The sequence below is a fragment of the Nelumbo nucifera genome, chromosome 2 (genome assembly GCF_055504915.1).
Source record: "Nelumbo nucifera cultivar China Antique chromosome 2, China Antique-T2T, whole genome shotgun sequence".
Classification (NCBI taxonomy): domain Eukaryota; kingdom Viridiplantae; phylum Streptophyta; class Magnoliopsida; order Proteales; family Nelumbonaceae; genus Nelumbo; species Nelumbo nucifera.
Genome location: NC_142650.1, coordinates 76,305,955 through 76,325,367, shown reverse-complemented (window position 1 = coordinate 76,325,367; position 19,413 = coordinate 76,305,955). Strand labels below are relative to the sequence as shown.

Genomic DNA, 19,413 nt, shown 5'->3' with positions numbered 1-19,413 from the left:
GTGGTCATGGTTTTTGTAGAATTTGCAATACTCGTCATTGATTTTCTTGTTGTTCTCGGACTTCAACCTTCTAAGTCATATGACAAAGTGTTAGTTGTGAATTTACGTGAAGATCTCGGTCTATGGCATATTGAGCGGTGTGAAATTCTTACAGAAGACCAGGGCTCCTAGGTCTATGATTCCGACACTAGTACAACCTCTTGTCGCAATTGGAGCGTTATAGGTCGTACCATCCTTCCTTGGCCTCTCTTCAGTGGGACTGTGCTTCTTCAACATATGTACTTCTAGGCTCGGGTGAGGAGCTTAGTCATATCTCAAGGGGTTACTTTCTTAAGGGAGTAGTTGAAGCAGAAGGTGTGCAAACCATGCATGAAGGCAGCCATTGCTATAGATTAATCCAAATTTTGGACCTACATAGACTTAGTTAATGATAAGAACCCACTAGACGACCTGCTCTAGGAATTTTTGAATCAAGTTGTTATGCGCATCCAGAAGCTAGAAAATAAGTTGTAGTTGATCAGATTAGAACCTTAAGGAAACTAAGTCCTTAAAGAATCCAATCTTAAAGACGCCATAAAGGTTGATCACTCCCTTGATAAGTCAAGATATTGTATTCTACTAAGAACACAATAAGGCAAAGCTAAGCTTGCTGAAAATTCCTCTATATTATTGATGATATCTTGTTTTACATAGTTGTAGCCTTTATATAGGCATGTAAACATCATTATCTTATAAGGAAACTCCTAACTAATGAGGATCCCTTTAATTTAGGAAAACAAATCTGTCTTGAAATAGAAATTCTTCTAAAAGACTACAACTATTGACAATTAAGCATAGAAAAAGTCAAAGTAAAATAAAACAAGACAAAAACAAACCCATCAATACATCTTAGCATGCGGATTGGGCATTTTCTTATCATGTCCATGCATCTTGGTCTTATGTCATGGATTCCAAGCTTTGTTCTTCAAGATCTAAGCCTTGCACATCGTTTTGCACATCGTCTTGCACATAAAGATAGGTGATTATCCTTGGTGAAGCTTTAGAAACTTCTAGAACAGTCTTAGAATCTTCTAAAACAACCTCTTTGTCATGCACTTCCATGATTAAGCCTTGTAAAGCCTCTTTCATTTTCTTTGTCCTTGCCCTAGTCATTGGACCACCGATTGAGAATATTTGGGAATATTAGCTTGAGTCGGTTGGCCAGCACATCGATCTCCATTATTCCCTCCTTCCTCGAAAGGGTTCATCCTCAAATCACCAACATCAAATGAAGATAAATCAACAACATTAAAAGTCGCACTAACATTACCATAGTTGCTTGGCAAATCTAGCTTGTGGGCGTTATCATTGATTCTTTCCAAGACTTGAAAATGTCCATCTCCTCTAGGCTGCAATTTTGATTTCCTTTGTGTATGAAACTTTTCCTTACGCATATGCACCCAAACCCAATCTCCAGGTTCGAAAACAACCTTCAAACGCCCCTTATTAGCTTTTTTAGCATATTGCTCATTCTTCCTTTCAATCTTAGCTCGAACCTTGGCATGTAAATCCTTCACAAAAACTATCTTTTTTCTTACAATCAAGATTAACATGTTTATTAATAGGCAAAGGTAAAATATCCATAGGAGTTAAAGGATTAAAGTCATAAACAACTTCAAAAAGGGAAAAAGTAGTAGAATGAACAGACCTGTTATATGCAAACTCAATATGTGGCAAACACTCCCACTGCCTTAAGTTCTTTTGAATGATAGCATGCAACAAAGTAGTGTCCTATTAACTACTTCAGTTTGACCATCCGTTTGAGGATGTGTAACAGTAGAAAACAAGAGTTTAGTTCCTAATTTACTCCATAAAGTGCGCCAAAAATGACAAAAGAACTTAACATCTCTATCACTAACAATTGTCTTAGGCAAACCATGCAAATGAACAACTTCTTTAAAGAACAAGTCAGCAATATGTGTTGCATCATTGGTTTTAGAACAGGCAATGAAATGAGCCATTTTACTAAACTGATCAACAACAACAAATATGTTGTCCTTACCACTTTGAGACGTTGGTAACCCTAAAACAAAATCCATAGAAACATCAATCCAGTGTTGGTTAGGCACTGGTAAAGAGGTATACAAGCCATGCGGTTTAACTTTAGATTTTGCTTGCCTACACGTAATGCACTTATCACAAACAGATTGTACATTATGCTTCATATTAGGTCAATAAAAATGCTCACGCAATATATCTCTAGTCTTTTGTACACCAAAGTGCCCCATCAAACTGCCTCCATGAGTTTCTCTAACAAGTAACTCACGAATAGAACAAATAGGCATACACAATTTATCTTTCTTAAACAGAAATCCTTCATGCCTATAGAAATCACTAAACGCACACTTATAACATGTATTCCATACTTGGCCAAAATCAGAATCATTAGCATATAAGTCCTTAAGCAATTCAAAACCAAGTAACTTAGTTTGTAAAGATGTAAGTAATGCGTACCTCCTAGATAATGCATCAGCAACAACATTTTCCTTTCCATGTTTGTACCTGATCATATAAGGAAACGTTTCTATGAACTCCAACCACTTAGCATGCCTTTTATTAAGCTTACATTGTGATTTCAAGAACTTTAAGCTCTCATGATCAGAATGAATGATGAATTACCTTGGCCACAAGTATGCTGCCATGTTTGAAGAGTCCTTACTAATGCATAAAGTTCCTTGTCATAAGTAGGATAATTCAATGCTGCTCCACTTAGCTTTTCACTAAAATAAGCAATTGGTTTGGAATCTTGCATCAAAACAGCCCCTATTCCAATTTCAGATGCATCACATTCTACCTCAAAAGCTTTATCAAAGTTAGGCAAACACAACAAAGGTGCATTAGTTAGCTTATCTTTCAAAGTTTTGAAAGCTCGATCATGCACTTCATCCCAATTAAAAACAACATTCTTTTTAACAAGTTCATTCAAAGGTGTAGTAATAGAACTAAAATCCTTAACAAACCTTCGATAAAAACTTGTTAAACCATTAAAACTTCTTACCTTGTTTGCACTCTTAGGCGTAGGCCAATCCCTTATTGCCTTTACCTTCTCTTCATCAACACTAATACCTTACGAACTAATAACAAATCCAAGAAACACAACAGATTCCATGCAAAACGTGCACTTCTTAAGATTAACATACAATTGGTGCTCTCTTAACACACTAAAAACAGCATGCAAGTGTTTCACATGTTCATCCAAATTTTTGCTATAAACTAAAATATCATCAAAGTAAACTACCACAAATTTCCATATGAAAGCACGCAAAACATGATTCATTAACCTCATGAATGTACTAGGTGTATTAATTAAATCAAAAGGCATTACTAACCACTCATACAATCAATACTTAGTTTTAAATGTTGTCTTCCATTCATCTCCCTCTTTCATGCGAATTTGATGATAGCCATTCTTTAAATCAATTTTAGAAAACAAACAAGAGTCATGCAATTCATCAAGCATATCATCTAATCTAGGGATATGGTGTCTATATTTAACTGTTATTTTGGTAATAGCTCGGCAGTCCACACACATACACCATGTTCCATATTTCTTTGGGACTAAGATGACAGGAACTGAACATGGGTTAAGACTCTTCCTTACAAAACCCTTTTGCACCAACTCATTCTTGCCTTTGTATCTCCTTTGTTTCCTCGGGATTAGCTCTATAAGCAGGTTGATTTGGTATGGCAGAACCGGGTATGAAGTCTATTTGATGCTCAATACCTCTTAAGGAAGGTAATCCATGGGGAATCTCCTCGGGAAATAGGTCCTCAAACTCCTGCAATAAAGACACAACAACACTAGGCAAAGAGGGGTTAAGGTCATTAGTAGAAAAGTAAACATCCTTGTATATAAGTACAAGTAGTTGCTACCTTGCAATCATGATACTCTTAACCTCATTTATTCAGCAAATACACTCATTCCCTTGCTTTTCTCTCCTTTTTGTACACTTTTCTCTCCAATTTTCCTCTCGGCCTCACTCTTTCCACTTGCACTTTTCCTCTCGGTCTCACTTGCTCTCTTTGCTTTGGTTTGTTCACTTTCTTTCTTTTTCTTTTCCTCTTGCTCACACTTTTGTTCTTTTCTCATTTTGCACTCTCTTGCTATCCTAATCTGATCTTCATAAGCTTGCAAAGGTTTGAGAGGGGTTAATACAATAATTCGGTTATCCATTACAAAAGAATAACGGTTTTTATACCCATCATATGTAACCTTCCTATCAAACTGCCATGGTCGGCCAAACAATATATGACCAGCATGCATTGGTGCCACATCACATAGAACATCATCCTCATACTTGCCAATTGAAAAGGAAACCAGAACTTGCTTGGTTACCCTCACTTCTCCACATTCATTCAGCCATTGCAATTTGTACGGTTTAGGATTCTTTATGGTATGCAAATTCAGCTTATCTACCAACAACGTACTATCAACATTAGTACAACTTCCACTATCAATAATCATAGTACATACCTTATCCTTCACATGACATATTGTGTGAAAAATATGTTCACGTTGCTCCTCATCACCATCATCCTTATGTTGTATACTTAGGGCTTTCCTTGTAACCAGCAAATCACCATGAACGGGTTATGCAACTTCAACATTAGAACAATCCTCCAATGGTGGCATCTCATCCTCACTTGAGCTAGCACTTTCTATTTCTCTATTCTCCAACACAATCATAACTCTTTTGTTTGGGCATTGAGAAGCAATATGTCCGAATCCTTGGCACTTAAAACACTTAATTTCATGTGACTTAGAATAAGTTTAGTGTTGCTTTTTACCCTTATGAACAGCAACCGAGTTCTTTTCCTTTGCTTCCTCTTTTGTTTTTGAGATAGCCTTGTTGTCCTTCCAATTAGGTTTTCATGAAGAACCAGATCTAAATCCTTTTGATTTGATTTGCTTCTCCACTTTAATGGCTTTGTGCAACAACTCCTCCATCTCCACATAGTGCTGTAAATCCACCACATCAGCAATCTCATTGTTCAAGCCGCCTATAAATCTAGTCATTGTTATTTCTCGGTCCTCCTCTATGTTTGCTCTAATCATGGCTATCTCCATATCTTTGTAATAGTCTTCTACACTCATGGAACCTTGAACCAGCCCTTGCAACTTTCTATGCAAATATCTATAGTAATGGCTAGGTATAAATCTCTTGTGCATTACCAATTTCATCTCTTCCCATGACCGAATTGACCTCTCTCCATTCCTACGCCTATTGATCACCAATTGATCCCATCATATGCTTGCATAATCTATGAACTCCACGGCTGCTAGTTTTACTTTTTTCTCCTCAGAGTAATTATGGCAATCAAATATATGCTCAACCTTTCTTTCCCACTCCTAGTTCGGGATCATTCATTCCTTGAAATGTTGGAATCTTCATCTTTATGCTGCCCAAATTGCTATCTCTTTTGGAAATAACCTTCTTGCCTCGTTTAGAACTTGATTCCTCCAAATCTGAATCATCTTCCTCTTCTTCCTCAAACACATGCCTTCTAGTGGACTTAGAAATAGATGGGGATTGCAAATCATCCAGCCTCACATTCAACTTTCTAAATTGTTCATTAACAGCCCTTATGAATAATTTCATGTCAATCTCTTGTTGTTCTCCTTCAATACTCATGTTTATAACCTGGAAAAATTCATTGAAAATAAAAGAAATTTTGTTCCTTACACACTCCCTTAGTTTTTTTTTTCTTTTTTTTTCCACTCAAGCCAGCTCCCTTTATGTTCTTAACAGAATCAAGATCAACAAATCTCAAGGAGCAATCGGTTAAATGGTGGCAAATCTCAAAATCAGAACTTTAAAAACTTAGTTGAGGCAAATGGTAGAAATAAGGAAGGAAAAAAATCATTTGTAGGAGCCAAAAAAAATAAGAAAACTTCAAAATGAAGCAAAAGACATGCAAAAGAAATCACTAGAATGCACAAAACAGCCTTGAACCCGAATAGAATATGGAGCATGGAATTAGATTAACTTAGACACAAGAATCCTTATTTGATAAGGATTAGTACTAATTAATATAGTAAGACAGCTATTTAAGGAAAAGAAATCTCAGCTCAAAAAGGATTATACAACTGTCTTTTGAATTAGTCAACTAGTCAAACCCAAAAAAGGAAAATGAGATCTTGTTATGACTTATAGGAATATGATCTTGCAATTCAAGAAATCCCGTTTATGCTGGGAAAATGATTAAAAAATCAGATCTACAATCTAACTCCTCCTCCTTCTTCTTCTTTTTTTCCGAATTGGATGCTCTTTTCTGTCTCTCTTTTTTCTTTTTGTTTTTGCCAAACTAAACACACAAAACAGAATTGACTCTATTCAAAAACACAAAGAAGTCGAATGGAAGAATTCAAAGAAACTATGCAAGGACAACACAAGAAACGCGCAAAGATCAAAGAAAAGCACAAAACAAGGATAAGCAAAGGATAAGTAACCTGTTTCTAGAGCCAAGGCTCTGATACCAAATGATAAGAACCTACTAGACGACCTGCTCTAGGAACTCTTGAATCAAGTTGTTATGTGCACCCAAAAGCTAGAAAACAAGTTGTAGTTTATCAGATTATAACCTTAAAGAAACTAAGTCCTTAAAGAATTCAAACTTGAAGATGCCACAAAGGTTGATCACTCCCTTGATAAGTCAAGATATTGTATTCTACCAAGAACACAATAAGGCAAAGCTAAGCTTGTTGAAAATCCCTCTATATTATTGATGATATCTCGTTTTACATAGTTGTAGCCTTTATATAGGCATGTAAACATCATTATCCTATAAGAAAACTCCTAACTAATGAGGATCCCTTTAATTTAGGAAAACAAATCTGTCTTGAAATAGGAATCCTTCTAAAAGACTACAACTATTGACAATTAAGCATAGAAAAAGTCAAAGTAAAATAAAACAAGACAAAAACAAACCCATCAATATATCTTAGCATGCGGATTGGGCATTTTCTTATCATGTCCATGCGCCTTGGTCTTATGTCATGGATTCCAAGCTTTGTTCTTCAAGATCTAAGCCTTGCACATCGTCTTGCATATAAAGATAGATGATTATTCTTGGTGAAGCTTTGTAAACTTCTAGAACAGTCTTAGAATCTTCTAGAATAGCCTCTTTGTCATGCACTTTCATGATTAAGCCTTGTAAAGCCTTTTTCATCTTCTTTGTCCTTGCCCTAGTCATTGGACCACCGATTCCTTGCAAAGGATCTTGAGAATATTTGAGAATGTTAGCTTGAGCTAGTTGTTCAACACCTCAATCTCCATTACTTAGTTTTGAATCTTGCCAAGAACTCTCACAAGGACTCATTGTTTCATTGCCTCAGCTGTATAAGATTGGCAGCTATTTTCTAGTGTCATCAACTACTAATAAATTGCGTTGAGAAGAGATCCTTAAACTCCCTTCAAAGTAGCGATGAAACGAGGAGGTAGGGCAGTACCACTGTTGGGCTGCTCCCTTCAAAGTGAAGATGAATACCTTGCACATCAGCACGTCCAAAACCTCGTGTAAAAGCATATAGTGGTCTCGAATCCCTTCAAATGGTTCATGGGATCGATGGTGCTGTCATATTTTTTCAAACTGCATCGGTTTGAACCTAGTAAGGAGAGCTCATCCATGATGTCCTAAGTAAAGGCGAACTCTTTGCTGACCAGGCTCCTCAATTAGTGTGTGATGGAGATTATGGCTCTTCTCAAGCAGTTCAGATCAGGTAGGCACAATGTTGTAAGCACGTTAAATGAGCACTTAGAAATTTTTTTGACACTTGTTCCTTAAAATACCCCCAGGCTACCCTTGAAAAAGATTAATACTCACTTTTGACAATTATCAAAATATTTATCAAGTGCTCATTTAACGTGCTTACTTTGTTTTGCTTACTAGATCCGGTTCCCTTCTCAAGATCATCAAGCCACTTGTGCATGTATTGAATTTCGTTGTCGATGTCCATTCATTTGGTCAACTTTGGAGGAACCATAGGTAAAGGGATTTGTCCTGGGGTCCTAATCTCTCATTGGTTGGGATTTGTCCTAAGTGCTGGATGCTTCGGGAGTGAGTGTTTTGGGCTCAGTTTCGAGCATTGTCGCCAAACATTCCTGGTGAGGGACGTGGCTCATTTTTCTTTCTTTAGCCCTTTTGGCTCCTTCTTGTGCCTTTTGGGGTCCTCCATTGGAGGATCAACTTGAGGAACCATAGGTAAAGGGATACATTGTCCAGGAGCTTGGAATAAGGTGATGAGGTCTTCAACTTGTCATGGTAGATAGTTGAATTGCTCTTGTGTCATGATCTGATTTTGGGACTCGCAAGGTGAAGAGAAACATACAAAGTGAGATCCCTTGGAACGAGAGTGAGTGTTGGAGTAGTAGGAGATGTTCTTTGGAGGCATTGCCGTCAGTTATAGAAGGAGGAAGAAAAAAAACAAGGGTTTTTTGTGTCAATTCCCACATATGGGCACCTATTTGATGTTGCCCAAATTAAGGTGGACGAGCAATAGATAAGAGTTTTGTTGAATTGGACAAGTTGATCTGGGTGATCTGTATTGGACGAGTTGTGGTGGATGATTTGATGAGAGTTTGACAATCAATAACGGCCAAAGTCAGAAACCCCAAGATTGTTCATAAGGGAGGAGCACTCCAATACTTAAGTTAGTATAGAGAAGAAGAAATTGACTGGGTCGGGCTGTAAAGGACAAACTGATCCTAGCTAAATAATATTGAAAAACTTAGAAGAACAAGAGACTAGAGGGCAAGAATGTTAAGAGTGGAAGTAGAGAGTAATATCTTGAGTAGTGTGCCCTTAAATACATATAGAGTGATGTCATCTTACTCCTCGGTTTTCGAGGGCATATGTGCACCGGGATGACCTCTAATCTAGGTTCTAAGGTGGTTCTGCGCTCCTCTTTCTGGGAGGAGCCCATCATGTGTACAACAGTAGTTGCTCCTAATGAATGGCAATAATCCATGTCGGTCGAGGCCATGGCTCGGTATTCGTCCATGTCAACATCCACTGTGGTTCAATGGGGATAAGGTACGATCCCATCAATAACCTTAATAAAATTGACACTAAAATATTAAATTATTTATATATTGACAAAAATAAATGTTCTAACTTTAATTAAAATTATCTTATTTACTTTTAGGAATTATACTCTTTTTGGACATTAGATAACAAAAATCATAATAAAAATTATATAATTGGTTAGGAACAGCAAGAGCCAACTTCGACTCATATCGGTTGGGTCAGTTCGGTTCTGTCACATAAATCTGATGCATTGACTGCACTACTTAGAAACTAGAAAAGATGGGATCAGGTTACCTAAAACAATTTGTGCATATTCGAATTTTCTCAACTAAACACAGTGTAACAGTGTTTTAAGATTTAGACCGAACACAAAACTGGAGTGCTTCTTCGGTCGTGGGTCAATAGTTTAATCGTTGGGTTATATGTATAAATTGAAAAATTTGCCATGTCTTAGTCTTTAAGTGTGGAGACATGGCCGTCAATCATATATAAAAATTCAAGGATTGGATTTGGATGTTGCAATCTACATCCGATTAATAAATGAATCGGATTTAAATTTGATCCATCCGATTCAATTAAAATCCAAATCCGATTATATTATAATATTTATTTAATTTAATATATATATTTTAAATGATTATAATTAAATTATAAAAAAATATATCCTATATATTATATTATATATAAATTTATATATATAATTAATTCAGTATATTATATTTATATTATTTTTTATATATAAAAATTGGAAAATAATTAAATTCTTAATTTTTTGATATTTTAAAAATTAAAATAAAGTTTAATTAAATCAAAATCTGATCTGAGCCCATTAAGATTCAAATTTGAATCCGAGGTCTTAAAATTAGATGGGATTTCAGATCAAATTTGAATGCAGATTTTCAGAATTATTTTCTAAATCCAATCGAAGTCCGATCCGATTACAGTCCAATATCGAGATGTAAAGTGCTATCAGATTTTGACTGATTCTACCGGTTTTTTAAAAATATGAACCCTAAGATTCTAAAAACACTTCACTAGTTCTCGAATCTAACGGTCTGACCGTCCGATCGTTCCAATGGGATCTTAAAACATTGTAATTAAGCTCTGTTAGGTCTCGGCTTTGAAAAAGACTCATGGAATCGAAGTCTGCAACAAGGCAAGTGGGCCCCCTAGATTTTTAGACCACCTCTTTAATGGGATGGATAGGGTCAGTGTGTCGGACGCCTTATTTGAACACTGTTCAGGTTATTTACACGTGGTGGGATCAAAATGGGCCCAAGCTGTCGATACATGGATGCCACATAAAAATAATAAAATAAATAAAAACAAACAAACAAAGGAATTAAACTCAATAGAGTGGTCCTGCAGCATTCACCACGCAGAAGAGCCAAGAAGGGGATAAAAAGTTGGTCATCCACTTGTTTGGTAAAAATATGACCGTCAATCATGTATTTTTTTTGGGTATTGATTATTCGCCTTTTTCCATACGGGCTTTAATTCAATTTTTATGGCATAGTAACCTATTTTTTATTTAGCAATATTATACTCTTCAAAGTGGATTTAGAGTAATTAATAATAAGGTTTAAAATATCGTTATGTATCGGATCGTATCAGCTAATACCTATTATTTTAGGGCTTTTTCGATATGTCTCTACAGGGATGTTTCGGGTCACCGAGTGATTCAGGGGATAGATCAGCCTTCAACTGGCTCCTCTGAATCAGATTAAAACAAATAAAAACAAAATAAACATTACTGATACAGGCCCATATACCCTATCGACGTATCGCTAACTCAAAACCGCGTCTCGTCTGAAACTGACCCACTAAAACATAAAAACCTCCCTCCTGAAGTTTATGTCAATCATAATAATCATAATAATTTCATTAAGTTTCACTCTAACAAAAACCTGTCTTTGTTTTTATAAAGACTTGCAATTATTTTTCTTTTAGTTCTTTTTTCAATAATGGACATTTTAAAGTTATAAAATTACCCTTACATATTTTATTAGGGCATATTTTAATATAATTCAAAATATCAGATTTGTGCTTCGAGATTTCATTGGACTTAACATTTTTATAGAGAAATATTTTATATTTTTTCAATTTGATTTGGGGATTTTTTATTTAAAAATAAAAAAAATTTAATAAAGTTTTATCTGAATTAATAGATTTAAGGGTAAGATGGATATTTTTGAAAAAACTAATGTTAGACCAACGTTTTCTATTCAGGGCAATAACAAAGGGAGGTAGCAGCTGTAGGTTTTTACAATACTATGCGGTTTTTCTGATAATAAAACCTCAGGGGGAGGTTTTTATATCTTACCCTTCAATTATTGAGCTTGGCCACTGAGTTGTGCTTTTGATTTATTTCTCTCGTTGTCAGAGAAACTGTCGTTATTTTAGGAAAAATTGAGGAATCTGCTAAAACAGATTAGAATATGCTAGAACTAGGAAAAAGAAAAAAATGATGAATGTGGCTACACCAAAATCTCAATATTTTACCATACTTGCCACGTATCCCATGCTATGGCAGCGTTTGCGAGTGCTTTTAGCCTTGATGAAAAACAAAAGCCGCTGAGGTCCCCGGGACAATTTGGAAGATATATATGCAAGGGAAGACGAGGCCAAAGGGCCCGTGATGATATTCCGAGCTTAGGTATTCAATGGCCAAGTGAGTAGGGTTGTGTGTTATATGAGTGAGTAATAAATGAGGTCAAAAGTCTCTAATGAATGTTCAACAAACCTTTCTATTGGCAAGGCCTCTCATGAGATGTGTTAAAGTGATAGAGATACTTTGACCTTTCTAAAGGGCACTTGTTGCTTAGAGTGGATTATTTAGAGCTCGGTAAAGACACGTGTTGCCTCTGTGATGCCATGTGCTCATGCACGGGGAGGCACATGTGACGATTAACATGCCCGGCACATGTGACGATGGCATTGCCAGACATGACTGATGGCCTTAACAGTGATGATGGCTTTTCTAAGTGGGGTGCTAGGTGTGATGGGCAGTGACGGTAGTTTTGCTCAGTGGGTCGCCAGGTGAACTTCCCATGTACACGTGGTGGAGCTCGGCCATGCATCGATTGAAGAGCTCAAATCATGGGGAGCGTACACCCTCCAATGGGAGCCGTGTACATCGTCCTTTTCAAATCTAACAATTCCGTTAATGTTAAGTTCGATTCACACTCCCGTTAAGTGAGTCAATCCGGTTCAACCGGTTCGGAAGAGACAAAACCATCAATAAAAAGCCTTTTTTTCCTCATTTGTTTGAATTTCCCTTCCTCCACTTTCATTTTCACCCGAGCCTCTAGCCCAAGAGCAAGAGACCACCGGCAGCGATTTCACCAAACTCTGACGGCATGGAGCCAACTGGCGATAAGAATAAGTCGAATCCTTTCTTCTCATTCTCCTTCCAACCCTGTTATTCCTCTTTGTTAATATCTTCTTCCTTTCTCTTCTTCTAGCAATAGACCACCGGCGGCGATTTCACTGTTTCACCAAACTCCAACGGCATGTAGTCAATCGGCAGTAAACATCCTTTCTTCTCCTTTTTCTTTCAACCTTGCTATTCATCTTCATTAATATCTTCTTCTTTTTCTTTTGCCAGAAGACCACCGGTAGTGATTTCATTGTTTCGCCAAGCTTCGACAGTGATTGCCTTCCAACTCTGATGGCATGTCACCTAGCGGGAGGTTGGTGCCGTCAAGCTCAAACAAACAATTGTGCCTCTGAGTTTTTGCAGCTGTGTTGGCTACGATGAACCCAAACGATATTGATTAGAAAACGGAAAGAACCTGATTTCCATTGAAGGGGTACAAGTGTTTGTTGTTTATATGTTCCAAGCGAAGAAGTTGATGCCCTTGAAGTCATGGAAACATATGGAGATATCATTGGAGCCTTTTAATTTCGTGTTTCTTACAGATTCTCTAATGAAGTTGTTATCGAGCAAAATCCAATTTGCTCCTATTGTATTAGTTGACATGCTTAATACCAGCGGTGCCATTCAATCATTGGAGTAGGATGATGAGACAAGTTCGGTTCGAATTGGAGTGAGGGGAACCAGAGAGATGAGGTTGTTTGCATAAAAACAAAACCAAAAGTTTGTTTAATTGATGGTGAAGAGGTTCCATTTACGTTCGATGAACACATGGTTGTGGTTCAAGTTCCATGGCCTACTTCTGTGTAATCTATATTTGATTACCAGTTTTAGAATCTGGGATGGGGATCAGATCCACAAAAATGGATGTTTTTTGGAAAGTCACAAAAAATGGATTGATGTTTGATTTTTATTGAACTAAATTTATGTAATGTAAATAGTAGTAAAGTGTGATATCGAGAAAACTTGGTAACTAATGTAAATGAAGAACTACTATAATAAGCATGGAAACCTTTCTTGATCTTCTAGGGCTACCTATACAACAGCCGTGACGATTAAATTTAACAGTATACACAGAAGGTGGGAGGGAACCAGGCCATATGAATAATAGCTCTTAAAGGATATTCTCTGCAATAAGAATCATGAAGTTGAAGGTGAACTTGGTGCAATAGTGAAATTGCCGCTGGTAGTCTCCTACTAGAAGAAGAGGAAGGAGGAAGATATTAAGGAAGAGGAATAACAAGGTTGGAAGGGGAAGGAGAAGAAGAAATGCTTACTGCCAATTGACTCCACATCGTCAGAGCTTGGTGAAATTACTGTTGGATGTCTCTTGCTCTTGGACCAGGGCTCGGGTGAAAATGAAAGTGGAAGAAAGGGGAATTCAGACAAATGAGAGGCAAAAAGACTTGTTTCATTTGATTTTGTCTTTTTCTAACTGATTGAACCAGATTGACTCGCTTAACGAGAGTGTGAACCAAACTTTAACGGATTTGCTAGATTCAAAAAGGGTGGCATGCAAGCCTCCCATTGGAGGGTGCACTCTCCTCGTGAACCAACGGTTTCACTGGATTCAATCTCTCGATTGCATAGGTTGTGTTCCTTCGTACCGGGAGCTCGGGTCACGACTCACGAGCATGCTTTGCATCAAATTAGGGCTCTTCATAGGAAGACCCAGCCCGATTAAACCGACCAACCCGAATCGATCGGGTTTTCTTCAGCATCGGTTGGTTTGGGGTTGTAAAAAATTATAAACCGATGGTTTGGGTTGATTTCGGTTTTCATATGTGAAAATCGAAATCGACTTGAACTGAATCGACTTAGTAGTTAATAATTAGTTCTTAATTAGTATTTACAATCTATTTAGTTCTTACTTAACTAAGTTGTCTCTATCCTAATTATAACCTAACTTAATTTCTAGTCTTCTACTTAGAAATGACATTAATGGCAAGTATTGTAAGACAATTAGACAAGGAATTTTTCTGGAAAGGTTTAAAGAAAAGAATCAAAGAATTCTAGTTTTTATAGTCTTTTACACTAAATAGGCAACTAATTACAATTAGAATTAGGTGTCATTTTTTACTTAGATTAGAATGTTTCTTGAAATATACAAATTTCAGTTTTCTTTCTCTAAAACAGTTTGACTTTCTATTTTCTTGATAACTTCTATTCTAACTTGGTCCGCCCCCTACCAATTTCAGTCTTCTTTCTCTAATAGAATTATGTGTCTTTTTTTACATTAAATTTCAGTCTTCTTTCTCTAATAGAATTATGTATCATTTTTTACATCAAATTTCAGTCTTCTTTCTCCAATCTACCAATTTATTACTATGGTTGAACTTAGAGCCGAAACTGATCCAAACCGACCCAACCCGACTCAAACCGACCAGGTCGGTTTTGCTTACATAAGGTCAATTTTGGTTTCAATTTCAGGTAACCCGACCAGGTCGGGTCGATTGAAAAAATCTCAGTAAACCGGCCCAACCTGACCCGTGAACAGCCCTAGATCAAATACTGAGTTATCACTTAGGCTACGTTTGGTTTGAAGGAAAAGGTAGAGAAATCTATACAAGATTTGTAAAAATTTCCTTTCCCTACTTTTTCCTTCAAACCAAACGATTTTTAAATAGCTTTTGTTGGCCAGCTTAATTAAAACTTCAAAAGAATTAAATGTATAATTAGAAGTGATTTAGACCCGTCCATTAGAATTTAAGGCTCAAGGCTCAAGAGTGTTTGGGTCAATGTTTTAAAAATAAACCTGGAAATGAAATTGCTTTGGTCATAGGTTCTAGTTCAGCGGTTCAACTATCCAGTTTGAATGGATGGCCCATTCCAAATTAAAAAAATAAAAAAAAAAATAAATAATTAAATAAAAATCAGTCAAAATCATTGTTCAGGTCAAATAGATTGATGGTTTAACCACTCGGATCAATGGGTCGTTGACCAAGTCAACAAATTTTTGCCAAATAATGGATTAAGGGTGAAATAGAACCAGTTGCCTAGACGATTGTTGGGCCTAACGGTCCGACCATCCAGGTCAACTATGGTTCGAAAACATTGGCCTATAGGTGTGAGCAAATGGGTAGGTTTTACCCATTTGCCTAGACGATTGTTGGGCCTAACGGTCCGACCATCCAAGTCAACGATGGTTCGAAAACATTGGCCTATAGGAGTGAGCAAATGGGTAGGTTTTACCCGGAACAAAATAGAATCAACCTTGAACTAGCCTTGAACCAACCCTACACAATTTATTACAGGGTAGGGTCTGGTTCCAAATTCTTGGAACTGACCCCCACCCAAACTGGTTCTAGTTTCTAAGGGTTTACCCAACCTGAACTGACATGATGAACCGACTTTGGTAGAATTGGCGTTAGAACCAAACTTGTCTTGAAATAAATCCCAAAATACTTTTAAGAATGTGAATATTTAAACTCAAGCACTCATGGTTACAAAAGCCATTGTCTCACTTGACCATTGATTTACTCAAGTGATTTGATCATTTGTTTTCATTTTAATATTTGAATGTGTATAATAAGTAATGTAAAAGTTAATATTTACAAAATATAAATTATAATGATAAATTTTGAATCGTACATTGATGTATCATGATAATCTACATATTAAATTACTCAATTTCATCGATAAAGATAATGTAAGTTTTAAACTATATAACATATTTATTGAACATCAAGTTTTTAGAAAACATGTTTGATTTTTTTAAGGGGATAGTAAAGAAAAAATAGGTTCCAGAAGTAGACCCTTGGAACCAACCCTAGTACCACCAACGTTGGAATCAACCTTTAAGGAGTAGGTTCTGGTTCCAAAAGCCTGGAACCGACCCTGATAGAGTAACTTCCAAGTTTTGTCATGGAACCAAACCAAACCGAACGAAATCAACCCATACTCACCCCTACTGGTCTGTATGGTATTTGGATCTCCTACCCACCTATCACAGCTACTTCACACATTGAGAACATTTCATGTATTTGCATGTTAACATTCATGGGGAGATCTAAATTGGTAAATACGTTCAGATTTACCCCTTATACAATTGGTCCTCACACCCTCCTCACAGAACTTGAAACCATGCATTGAGAACATCACCCATGAAAAATACAAGAGTATTTCCTCATGTGCAGCTGCAACATGCTGTGGCTGTGAGAACCATTATATGAGCGAAATCCGAACTCATTTTAAGAGCCATTAAGAGTGTTGGGTTGGTATTTTTTATTCAGATTTAGTGTTTAGTTCGTACAGGCTAGTAGTGTAAATTCCTGTTTTTATTTTCAAAAATATCCCCACTTCCTCCTTTTATAATAATAATAATAATATCCTTATTCCTTCTTTCTTTATTATCAGAAATAATAATGCATATAACAGAATATTATAAACACTAATAAAATATTAACAAAATAATAATAAAATAATATAACTCTTTTAATTAATACTAAACTATTTATTAAATTCTCAGTTGTTCAATTATTTTTTAAAAGTCGATTGTTAATAACTATTATGTTAATAATTATTTATTTAATTAGAATTATTATTTCATTATTTTTATTAGGTATTATCCTCACTATCTAGATGTGTATTTATTAAAATAGTTAATGATTTTTGTTTGAAATATATAATACTAATTATTAAATTATCTAATTATTATATTATATTTTTTGTTTATTCATTTGGTTAATAATCATTATTTAGTTATTTTTTAATAATTCATTATTGATAATTAGCTATTTATAATTACAAGTTATGTATTGAATAAGATAATTATGCAATTATTTATTTGAAACATCTAATAATAATTATTTGCTTTTAATTAATTAATTATTTTGACTAATTAATTAATTAGTGCTGTGGGACGCTTTTGAGACGCATTATGTGGGGGGCAGATGTGACTTCGTATTAATCGCTTTATACTCATTTAATTAATTGTTAACAAGTGTATTAAATTGTTAAACAAACTCTCTCATATTAGAGTTAAAATGGTCAATTGTTAATTTTCATAACTTAGCATTCAAATTTCTAAACAACATTATTTGAATGCTCCATTAAAAGCAAGTATTACATTTGAGATGTCAGACTTCAATGCAAACCTTTATGCCCTTAATCTTTCTAGAGTGCGATTCATTGGACAATTATTCTTTCTTCATATACAATACAGAAGACTCCATATCTTCCACCAATACATTACCAACAAAACACTACAGCCACACATCAAGAATTGGAAACATCTCCCTCCTCCAACACGCTACCCACAATACACTACAGCCACACATCAAGAATTGAAAACATCTCCCTGCTCCAACGCGCTACCCACAATACACTATAGCCACACATCGAGAATTGGGAACATCTCCCTACTGAGCAGCTGTAGTATTTGTGGGTAGCAGATCTAGATTGGATCCGTGAACATAAGTTACCTCATATTCTTTTCTAGGGCTACCAATGGATCAGATCTAGTCTGGATAGGGTGAACGTGTTCTTGAAACCAATAAACCATGTAAACCCAATTCTGAATTAGACCCTTTTGGTTCTATAAAATCAGACCCCCCAAAATTGGGCTAATTAATCGATTCTGGCTCAATTAAATCCAATTATATTTGACATAAATAATTACCTCTAATAAAACAATATGAAACTTCATTTTTTATAATATTTAAGATAGAAAATAGTGAATAGTAAACTTGTTTATACGTTAATAAAATGTGTTTTTATTTTATATAAAAGTATCGATCTTATATACTATCTATCAAATTTACCTTTAATTAAAAATAAAATATAACAAAAATACAAGGTAAACCATGAGACATTTATATTATTTTTAAATATATGATCAATTCAGAACAGAAACCGAATTATTATCTGGACACAACTCAGAACCAGAACCGGTGTGATTTGGTGTGATTCAGTTCAGTTGTATCAGTAGATCCTACCTATTGACTGATCTACTGAAATATTTGGTTATGTTTTTTTTTTTTTTTAATTCATCTTCGTCCTATTTTCTTTATCAAATTTGTATTTATAGTCCCTTGTTATTGTATTATTATATAATTTGGCTCCATGAAAAAATGCAATAAAAAAATATTCTTAACTGGGCAGGGTTGTTGTACTTTTAGGCTATGTTTGGTTTGAAGGAAAAAGTAGGGAAAGAAAGGGGCCTTCCCCTACTTTTTCCTTCAAACCAAACACAGCCTGAAAGGACATAATTCCTAATATAATAGAAATATTTAGTGCTTGTTTGGGAGGGCTGAACAAAAACATTCAACTAAACCAGTTCAGCTGCTTTGAAGCGATCCGGATAAGCTATTTAGTGAGGTTGAAGCAGACAGCCCAAAAATTGATTGATCACAGATTTGGGCTCATAGATTTTTCACCAAACATAACTTAAAGGCCGTCTGAATAGGCCCCGATCCGGATAAGCTATCTAGTGAGGTTGAAGCAGCAGGCAGCCCAAAAATTGATTGATCGACAGATTTGGGCTCATAGATTTTTCACCAAACATAACATAAAGGTTGTCTGAATAGGCCCCACCTTGAAAAGTCAGAAGTTGATATGCTTCATTCCTTCCAAATTAGAGGGTCCGTTGGTAGCTTTTGGCTTCGCAAAGTAGCTAGGACCCATTTAGACAGCCAATAAACGATGTCTGGACAAAACTCTGAAAGCCCATGCTCCCATAATAACTTTCCCTTGAAACTAGTTTCAATGCCTGTTTGGAAGTACTTTCATATGGCAGCTTTTACCTTTGTAAGATGGAAAAATCAGGAAACTCCAATATGGCTTTCCAGTGAAGCTTTTTTAAGCAACTTATTCAAAGCAGCTCAAACAAAGCTTCATGACTTCATCCTTTAATGCTCGTTTGAGATGGTTTTCATGCAGCAGCTTCTGGCTTTTAGTGGTGGGTACCACAAAGACAGCTATATAAGCAATGTTCAGTGAAAAATCTGAAAAACTTAAAAATGATATTCAAA

At 35.9% G+C, this 19,413-nt stretch overlaps 1 long non-coding RNA gene and 1 pseudogene across 1 annotated transcript; one reads left to right on the top strand and one right to left on the bottom strand.

The window, feature by feature from the left end:
• Positions 1–1,148: 1,148 nt before the first annotated feature.
• LOC104590592 (uncharacterized) lies at positions 1,149–5,672 on the bottom strand (annotated as a pseudogene).
• A 5,988-nt stretch (positions 5,673–11,660) lies between these two features.
• Positions 11,661–14,700, top strand: LOC104590588 (uncharacterized). Its single transcript, XR_734129.3, has 2 exons — positions 11,661–12,594; positions 12,674–14,700. It is a non-coding gene; the product is annotated as an uncharacterized LOC104590588 (long non-coding RNA).
• The last annotated feature ends 4,713 nt before the right edge of the window (positions 14,701–19,413 follow it).